Source organism: Papaver somniferum, unplaced genomic scaffold (genome assembly GCF_003573695.1).
Source record: "Papaver somniferum cultivar HN1 unplaced genomic scaffold, ASM357369v1 unplaced-scaffold_81, whole genome shotgun sequence".
Classification (NCBI taxonomy): domain Eukaryota; kingdom Viridiplantae; phylum Streptophyta; class Magnoliopsida; order Ranunculales; family Papaveraceae; genus Papaver; species Papaver somniferum.
The window spans coordinates 4,930,137-4,938,611 of record NW_020651082.1 but is presented as its reverse complement, the minus strand read 5'-3'; positions in this window follow the sequence as shown (position 1 = coordinate 4,938,611).

Below are 8,475 nucleotides of genomic sequence, written 5' to 3'. Positions count from 1 at the left end.
TATCATCAAAAAAACAAGCACAAATTTCCTTAAAAATGGATGAAATACTTCATTCATCGGAGCTTGGAAGGTAGCAGGTGCATTGGTGAGACCAAAAGGCATCACCTTAAACTCATGATGTCCATGATAAGTTCTAAAAGATGTTTTATGAATGTCAGGACCAAAACTCTGATTTGATGATAGCCATACGTTAAGTCTATTTTAGAGAAGATAACTGCTCCTTTGAGTTCATCCAATAGCTCATCAATAATGGTATGGGAAATTTATCCTTAATGGTTAACTCATTTAATTTTCTATAATCTATACAAAATATCCATGTGCCATCTTTCTTCTTCACTAGGAGAATGGGAGAAGCAAATGGGTTGTTACTATTTTGAATAAGCCCTGCATAAATCATCTCTTGGACCAATTGTTTTACCACAGATTTATGAATGTAAGGTCATTTATAAGGTCTCTGTGAAGTAGGTGTAGAGTTTGGCTTGAGTGGAATTTTATGGTCCAAGGTTCTGGAAGAGGGAAGTGTATTAGGTTCTGCAAAGATAACAGAAAATGTATCCAATACATCACTAATTGGAGAGGGAATAGGTGGAGAAGGTGAAGCAAAAACATCAAAGAATTGGCCAATTAGTGTTGGGGTATTGTCTTTGATAAACTTTTTTAAGGAAGAACCTTCAATAAGATGAAGATGAGGTTTAGAAGAACTTCCCTGAAGTGTAATATAGCTTCCATGATGAATAAAGGAAATCTTCAACTGAGCAAAGTTGAATGTGACATCTCACAACTGTTGTAACCAATCAGCTCCTAAGACCATGTCATATCCCCCTTAAATCAGTGGATAACTGATGCCCCTGCATTTCCCAATGAATGTTCTGACAAAGACCAGGACTAGTAATGTTGTCACCATTTGCTACTGTCACCACCATGTTCCCTGTGGGAGATGCATGAATGTGCAGCTTCTTGACAATATTGGAGTCAATGAAACTATGGGTACTACCAGTATCCACTAGAACCATAATAGGATGTTTTTGCAGATGACCTGAAATTTTAATTGTATCATGAACCACATGTACTATTAAAGCATGTAAGGATATCTCAATATTAGAGTCACTAATAGTTGGCGAAGAAACAGTGGAGTCAGTAGGGGACAATGTTGTTGAGTCCTCCATCTCATCATCAGTTATGACCATAAATAGTTGTTGTGTCTAGCACCTGTGGCCCTGTTTATAGAACTCATCACAATTATAACATAACCCCTTGTTTTTTCTGACTTGCATTTGGGCATGAGTAAGTCTCTTGATAGGTGGTAAGTAATTGTCAGTGGAAGTACTTGGTGGAGAAGTTTGGTGGGTCACAATTGGATTTGAAGAAGTAAGTTGTTTATTGTAGGTGGTATGATGAGAGAACATGGTTTAACAGTGGAGGGTGGATGAGACACAGATAATGGTGTTGGAACAAAAGGCCTAGAGAATGTTTTTGGGGATTTTGGGTGGTGAATCAAAGAAGCTTGTTGCAGTCTTGCTAAGAGAAAAGCCTCAGTTGATGTTTCTGGTTTAAACATTTGCACAGTAGCGTGTATATCCTCCTTTAACCCACTAATGAAGCTGAGGGTATAAAAACTCTCAAGTAAGGTAGGATTATTAACTACCATAAACCCCTTATGTGCTCCCATTTATCAAAATAGTCTTCTAGGGTTGTAGTTTGAGTCAGTTTATTAAAACTTCCCACATAATTATCATTAGTAATATCTTCAAAACGAATACATAAATCTCTAACAAAAGTATCCCAACGAATAGTTCCCTTACCTTGCTGATAGTTCATCAACCATGATCGAAATGAATTGCAGCCATGTCCACACGTTCCTCATCCGGAAATTTGTGAAACGCAAAATATCTTTCACACTTGAAGGCCCAACCACGAGGGTTAGAACCATTAAATCTTGGAAAATCTACCTTGGGAGTGCGAGATAACTTATTGTGGGGAGCAGATAAGTGCTTGATAACTTGATGAAATCCATTGAAGGATTTTATTTCAAGATTCAGCATCATCACCCTGATTTGGATCTGGTGGTAGATCGGATTGCGGGGGTATAGCTTTTTCAAGGAGATTTCGAATGAAAACAAGTTGTGATTCCACATTAGCAACTGATTATTTCAAAGAAGTGATATCGGATCCAGTATTGGTAATGGATTGGGTGTGTTGATTCACCGTAACAGTGAGATCTACAACGGATTGTTTGGTAGCCATGGTTACAGGTTCAAGGAAGGAAGTCAGATACCAATTGTAGTGTACTGAGACATAGCTACAAGGATTAGATCAATATAACTAGCAGCAAGCTGCTTTCTCTCTGCAAGTAGAGCCTAAACCTTCAAAATTTGAAAGCAAATAAATTTTCATTGATGAATTGTAGGGTCTTACGATGATTATTGGTTATATAATCACTAATATGAGAAGAAGGATTACAACGGTCTAGATTACATCAATCGACCAAAAGAGAGATAACACTGAAAATCGAGGAAATAGATTTCCTACACAGCTGCGGACAGTTGACTTCTTGAGCTAACTCTCCTTGGTATAAGTCAGGTACATGACATAATTTTGACTAAACACAGCTTGATTAACTAAATCATGATGATTCAGTGGAGTCTCGAGGGAAGTCCATTCAGCCATCCGAAGAATTTGGGATCTCATGTCTTGAAGTTGTAAACAAGCTGTGCTGTACGTTATTTATCGGGTCCTTATTTATTTGATTTCAACGAATGGGGTTTATTGCATGATGATTCTTTTGCTAGCTACAGGGATGTTGCTTTTTCAAGGGAATGAAATAAATGTGAAACTCAAGATGATGAGAATACAGTTAGGTGCCTTTCTACATCGTGAACATAATTATCGAAGACTAGTTATTTCAACAAACCTTTCCGGTAAAGGAGTATGTACTGTGGTTAATTGGTCATCACATTTTAATTTCTGTTCCTTGCATGAAATGTCTTGGGCCCAAAGTTCATCGAATTCAACGATTTTTTGGGCACCACTGGATTTTCTTTTTTTTTTCTTTGGTAGACCATTGTTTTTTTGGGAAAGATATTTGAAGTCAAACTAAGTTACCTCTTATCCATATATTTATCTTAATATTAAAATTACCTTTTTCAATTAAATTAGTGTAATGATTAGTTGAATCATTAGTTAAAATAATTAATGATTAGTGTAAAATTAAATCAAAAAGAAAATTAAATTAAATTAAATTAAATCAATATATAGGTTTTCAGAGAAAAGTTCGATTAGAGAAAAAAATTGCGACGTAACCAAACCTTAGTTCGGTTAGGGAAAAAAAATTGCGACGTTACCAAACCTTATTAGTTCGGTTAGGAAAAAAAAATTACGACGTTACTAAACCTTAGTTCGATTAAGAAAAAAAAATTGCGATGTTACCAAACCCTAGTTCCGTTAGGAAAAAGAATTTGTGACGTTACCAAACCTTAGTTCGGTTAGGAATTTTTTTTTGCGACGTAACCGAACTTTTTTCTGAAAGCAAAAAACTCCATTAAAACTAAGTTCGGCCACCTGCGCTTTCATGGACATTAGCCGAACTGTTGTATACGGAAAAAGTTCGGTTAGGAAATATATTTTTTGCGAAACAGCCGAACTGTTCTTCATGTTCTTCATTTCCAGCAAGTTCGGCTAGTTCGACAAAGTTTTTCCACAAAATTCCTAACTGAACATACTACTGTAACTTCCATTTTCAATCTATTTTGATGACTACTGCTCAAAATTTTCAATCAAAAACGAAGTAGAAGTAATGGGTTTGTAGGAAAATACTTATGGACGAGTTTGTTTACAAAAGATTGATAATCGACAATAAAAATTCAATGAATCGACGACGATGAAAATTTGATGATTTTGATTAGATTTGTATATGATCAGGTTTAGATGATCATAAATTGACGAAGAAGAAAAGAAGAAAAATTGTAGAATAGAAGAAGAAAAAGTGGTAGAGTTATAAGTTAAAGGGTAAACTAGTCATCTCCACCTTTTAAGACACCCCTTATAACTATAGGACAGGTGGCCTAATCAAATCATGGTCCAAAAAAAAACATTGGTGTCCAAAAAATCGTTCATTGAAAAACATTGCCCAATGAACTGCCAGGCCCAAATTTCCCAAAGAATCAGTGAAAGCATTTTTAAGTTTTTAACGGTATAGTGACTCAGGGGATGAGCATTTAACTCGGATTCTGTGAATTTGACCGAGACCATCGGTATTTTTGAGGGTTGATGCCTGAAACATATACTAATAGGTTAAAAATCGTTCGGATTTTTGGAATCCAACGGATTACGGAGTGGTCCCGGATGAAATTTAAAATCCGTTTGACATCCAGACTCATTAGTATATATTTTTCCTTTTTATTTTTGAAAGTTAAACATCTTATATTAAACAGACATGAGAATTACACAGAGGTAACATCTCTATTGGTTGTCCTTATTTCAGTTGTATGTCCTGAAATTTGGGAACTCTTTAACATAAGCGAATCTTCAAAATTTTGAAAAAAAACAACATTTGAAAGTAGAGACTGACTATCTAAAACAAGTAAAGAGAAAAGATAAATTGGCATTGCGATCCATTATTGCTTATGAGAACCATGTTTCCTTTCCTCCTTTGCCAACCTATCTGCTACTTAATTACCTTTCCTATGGTTAAATAAGAAACACAAAAAATTAGAACATGTCTTAAGAATTCTTATGGATTCATTAATAATTGCCTAATTCCTCCATTGAACTGTTTTACTAATTCTTTTGGCGAAACTGTTTATTCTCTGACAATCCCCTTCAATCCAAAAGTCTCGAAAGTTCATGTATTTTCCCCACTTTCCTGCCTCCAAGAGATTTAAAGCTTATAGGATTGTCCGAGATCTAGCTGAGACAGTTGTAAAAAAACAGGGTCTAACAACCACACCCAATATATCGTTCGGCAATCTATATGGACTAACTCCAATATAATTCCAACATAATCAACTAGACAGTCAAACTCAATCAAGGAAATACATCCGAAAGTTATATCTCAATTTCTCAATACAATCTGCAATCGAAAAGATAGGAATCGGTGATCCCGATTGATAGGAAAAATAACTTGAACGGTATCGAAAACCATCGTTCAAGTGTCAATCAATTTCAATCAACAACCAAAGGTTGGATTTACCAATTGACTGAACTACGTACAACCTGTGATATTTCAATTATATAAACAAATATAATGCGGAAAAGAAATAACACAGGCCCCAGAAGTTTTGTTAACGAGGAAACTGCAAATGCAGAAAAACCCCGGGACCTAGTCCAGTTTCAAACACCATACTGTATTAATCCGCTATAGACACTAGCCTACTACAAGTTAACTTCGTACCGGAATGTATTTTAGCCCTAACCAAGTCTCACACCTATTAAGGTACAATCGCGTTCCTTATGCCTCTGAATCCCAATAAGACTCTACGCACTTGATTCCCTTAGTTGATCTCACCCAAAACTAAGAGTTGCTACGACCCAAAGTCGAAGACTTGATAAACAAATTTGTCTCCCAGAGAAGAGTCTATTCAGATAGAGAGATCTGTCTCCCACGGAAATACCTACGAAATTTTTGTTTTGTATTTTGATAAATCAAGGTGAACAGGAACCAGTTGATAATCCAGTCTTATATTCCCGAAGAATAGCCTAGAAATATCAATCACCTCACAATAACTTAACTATATGGTAGTAGAACAAGTTATTGTGGAATCACAAAGAATGAGACGAAGTGCTTTGTGATTACTTTTTATATCTTACTTATCGAAGATAAATCTCGATCCAATCTTAGAGAAGATAGTACTCGATACGATAGAACAAGTAAGATCAGAACACACAACTGCATAGAAAATAGTTGGGTCTGGCTTCAGAATCCCAATGAAGTCTTCAACTTGTTAACCTATAATGGTTTTAAGAAAAACCTAGGTTAAAGGAGAACCGACCCTGGTACGCAACTAGTATCACTCAGGAGGTGTGGGGATTAGATTTTCCAGTTGCTAGAGTTCTCCCTTATATAGTCTTCAAATCAGGGTTTGATAGCTTTGAAACAAAGCAATCAATATTCACCGTTAGATGAAATCCTGATTTAAGATTCAAGTTAAGTTTGCTTAAAACCAAATCAATTTCTCTCTACCGCTATATGGTCTTAGCTTGTTACACAAATGAAATATACCTTCATTTAGATATGGGTAACCGTACCTAAACGTGTATATTGATTTGGTTCTACAATAGTTAACTGAAGTTAGCCATATGAACACTTTTATATCAACCCCATTCATCTAACACTTTTAGATCAGACGTTAATCAAATGAATCTAATTTTGTTACTCATAGAGTTGTTCTATTGTTTATATTCTCATAGAAATGTACAAGACACAATTGAAGCAAAATCGAATTGATTCAAAAGAACCAGTACTTTATGAACATTTTGCCACGGTTTGCAAAGATTGCATTTCTTATTTTATATATGTATTTTTTCATGAGTATGAAATCATACTTTACCGATTTTTGAACTTAAACCAACTTAGTTTGTAAACGGGTACGCAAACTTAAGTTCCGGACATTGGTCATGTACGACAGTTCGCAAACGGGTACGCATACTGTCGTTCCAGACCGAACTCGGGTGAAACCATTCGCAAAGGGGTATGCAAACTTGAAATCAAGACTTATAGTTTTGATCAAGACATATATATGAATACGTATACTAGAAATCAAGACTTATAGTTTTGATCACCTAAACTTGACAAAAAATCTTGAGATAGCAAAGCTTGCGAGTTCGATCGAGCAGTGCTCTACCAATCTCCTCCTTTGTCAATTTTAGTGAAAAAACTATCAATACATATGGATTACAAAATAAATAAACTTTGTAGCTTCTCATCCAACATGCTTGATTTCCTTGGTTATTCAACACTCCTTGAATTCTTCGTCTCCCCAAGTACTCCAGTGATTCTGAACGTGTTCAACTCAGCATCATTGTTGTTGAAGATCCGTCACTATAACAATATGAAAACAGTTGTTCTCAAATATTGTTATATAGTGTCATAGTATTATTACACAACATCAAAGTTCAATTGTATCACAACTTTGAAAATAATACTAAGGTGATATGTATCACTCCCCCTTACTCAATACTTCATCTCACAATGAAAACCACTCCCCCTTACATAATGATATGTAAACCATATGTATGTAGTGTGAACTTCAAAATAATTTTCCCCTTTTTGTCAATATAAATTGGCAAAGGTACGAAAACTAGCGGGATCATAATGAAATTCTCATAGAGACACTTCATGACTAAAAGAGAACATATCAAGTTTGTTTCGATGATTTCACAAAGTCGAAACTTAGTGTATTCATCAAGGAGTTTATAAAGATACAATAAAACTCCTACAATATTCCACAACCACACTCCCCACAAAAGATTTGGCAACTAAGAACAAGTTCAATTAAGAACTCTCCCCCAAAAAATGTCATTCCCGAAAGAACAACAAGAGCGACCTTACTTTTGAGAGAAAAGAAGGATTTCTTTGGACGTTAACAAATCTTATGAAACATGAATTTGTATACAGTAAACTCGAATAAATTAACCACAAGAGAAGCTTAATGATTAATTTAATCGGAAACGCTCAACATAAGAAAATTTATGGATCCATACAGTACTTTCACATAGAAGTGGATCAGAGAAAGATCAATACTGCGGTTAATATTCAAAATATTCGTTTTATCTTTTATCAATATTTGCATAAGGACATAATAGACTTAACTTTTGACATATATGAGATAATCATAGTTCACGGACGTAAAACACATATCCCATAATATTTTTGCAATATATGAATCATAAAGATTAATACTGCAAAATCACCTTCTAGATAACTTGGAATTTAAATAAATAAATCTAACACATTACAAGATGAAAATCGTTGGCAATAGCTATGTGTAATCACAATAATTGCTATTTTAAACCCTAGTTATCCTTCTTAAATAAATTCTCATAAGAAGTTTCCTAGACATTAAGATTCTTGAAAAATTATTTATCGTCCCCAAACTCCTTGTCATCAACAGACATTGGAACATAAGGTTCATGAAGAAAGGAGTCAATTCCAATGAACCTTCTATATTTATGCTGAACCAGGGCCTTCTGAATTTCAAGAGTTCTTAGAACAATAACCTTTTTTGTGTTGAATCTTCATCCTTGTTTCTTTCAACTCTTCAAGAACACCAGAAAACTTCAGAAATTTGAGGGGTCAGCCCTTGGTTTCTTCATATTATTCCTTTTTATCTTCAAAGTTGTAAAGGAATGAGACTTATATTTTTCCTTCATGATTGATGGCTTAAAAATCATATTAACATCTTTTCCATCAGAAGATATGATGCTTACAGTCTCCATCAAGACATGGAATTTTGAAGAAACACACAAAACTGACTCCAC